This window comes from Octopus bimaculoides, chromosome 10 (genome assembly GCF_001194135.2).
Source record: "Octopus bimaculoides isolate UCB-OBI-ISO-001 chromosome 10, ASM119413v2, whole genome shotgun sequence".
In the NCBI taxonomy this organism is placed as follows: Eukaryota; Metazoa; Mollusca; class Cephalopoda; order Octopoda; family Octopodidae; genus Octopus; species Octopus bimaculoides.
Genome location: NC_068990.1, coordinates 83,902,019 through 83,904,445, shown reverse-complemented (window position 1 = coordinate 83,904,445; position 2,427 = coordinate 83,902,019).

Here is a 2,427-nt window from a genome sequence, read left to right as displayed (position 1 = left end):
ATTATTATTATTATTATTATTATGATATTTAATGTGTTCAAGACGGCGGGCTGGCAGAATCGTTAGCACACGGGCAAAATGTTTAACGGCATTTCGTCCAAAATTACTGACCTTTTGCTAAAATTTGAAATTAATATTATTTCTCCAGCCAAAGCGGCGGGCTGGCAGAATCATTAGCGCGCCGGACGAAATGCTTAGCGATATTTTGCCCGTTGCTACGTTCTGAGTTCAAATTCCGCCGACGTCGATTTCCCTTTTTGTCCTGTCGGGGTCGATAAATGCAAGTGCCAGTTGAGCACTGGGGTCGATGTAATCGACTTGCACCCTCCTCCGATGGCCCTGTGCCGAAAACTGAAACCAGTTTTATTCCATCAGGTTCAACTGAGCATGCTAGCAGAAACATTAGCACGACCGACAAAATGCTTCGTGGCATTACGTTCTGAGTTCAAATGCCACCGATAAAATAGAATACCAGCCAAGTACTGAAGTGGATATAACCGAGTTACACCACTCCTAAAAATTGCTGGTCTTGTGCCAAATTTAGAAAGAAAAGAATAAAAAAAACAAACAATTATTTCTCCAGGGTTTTTTCATTTGTTTGTTACTCTCATTTAACTGTTAACCGAGTATAAGGTTCAGCATTTAAGTCGGGATCATTTAAATAGCTGAATTTAATCCAATGATGTGCAATTGACGATTAAGTATTAACACGTGTTTGGGAGTTGCTTCAACGTAAGTAAATTTGATAAAGCCAGAAACATGTTCTGAGATCACCTTCATATACTTAACCTAGTCAATAACACAAAGAAACATTTCATCTGCCGACAAAGTAACCCAATCAAATATGTCTGTAGTGCTTACGTATCCTGTTTTGTTTCTGAAATATAAAATCTATGATGTGGCTTATAAATTGCTCATTGTTTTTTTCTTTTCAGTTTCCTTTTAATATTTTATTTTATTCAATTGCTATCTCAAATCGGTCTCCACCCTTCCTTTTTATTGAAAATGCTATCATGCACAGTGAATATCACTTTGTGAGATAACTGACGACGTTGTTCTTGTTTAAGTTTGATCTTATGATGAGTATTTGTCATAAAACATGCAAATTTGACCATCCCGTATAAATTTTTTCAGAGTCATGAACTTGCTTTTGGCAATTTGGGCGTCTTTAATATTATTATTATTATTATTATTATTATTATTATTATTATTATTATTATTATTATTATTGAGTAAGAGAGCAGTCCATGCCATGAAAATGACACTGGAGTAAAATATACAAAGCCCAGTATACACACCATGACTACCCGTCTGACAAAGGTACACCAGGCACATGCATCACAACCATATGTGTGTGACATAGTGATCTCATATCAAGATTAACAGTGCATGAACTTGCAGATGGGGCCCAGTTAGAAAGGTCCCTGAATAAGGGTTGTTTAAGGATGCTGAATAAAAAACCCATGTTTCCAGAGATTAATTATCCAAACCGCTAACAATTCATCTTAAAACATGGCTATGATGCTCCACCACTACTTCTGCTCATGATCAGAGATGCACATATCGTCAGCCATCAAGGGAAATGCTCAACTGGTTAAGGTCAAACGACTGACAAGTAAATCTGTAGTAATGAACAGAATATTTGCTGTAGTCCTTTTTTTTTTTATACCAAGACAAAACAATGTATATGACAACATTTCCAGTCAGTTAAGATCAAAAGCCATGGGAGCCACTGTCTGTCTGTATTATTATTATTATTATTATTATTATTATTATTATTATTATTATTATTATTATTATTATTATTCAGTAGTTTTATTTTTATAACGTGCTTTCACTTCACTACCGAGCGCTGCTCTGTGTGCCTTGGGTTTGTGCTGTGGTTTGTTGTGAGGCTCTTATGGTTACTGTATTGAAAGTGTTTTGCGTAGGATGTGTGCAGTGCCCAGTAGTGCAAATTTCTGTATGTTATATATATGTTATATATATGTATGTTATACTTTTTTACTCTTTTACGTGTTTCAGTCATTTGACTGTGGCCATGCTGGAGCACCACCTTTAGTCGAGCAAATCGACCCCAGGACTTATTCTTTGTAAGCCTAGTACTTATTCTATCGGTCTATTTTGCCGAACCGCTAAGTTACGGGGACGTAAACACACCAGCATCAGTTGTCAAGCGATGTTGGAGGGACAAACACAGACACGCAAATATATACACACACATACATATATATACGACAGGCTTCTTTCAGTTTCCGTCTACCAAATCCACTCACAAGGCTTTGGTCGGCCCGAGGCTATAGTAGAAGACACTTGCCCAAGGTACCACGCAGTGGGACTGAACCCAGAACCATGCGGTTGGTAAGCAAGTTACTTACCACACAGCCACTCCTACGCCTATATATATTTATTATAATTATTATTATT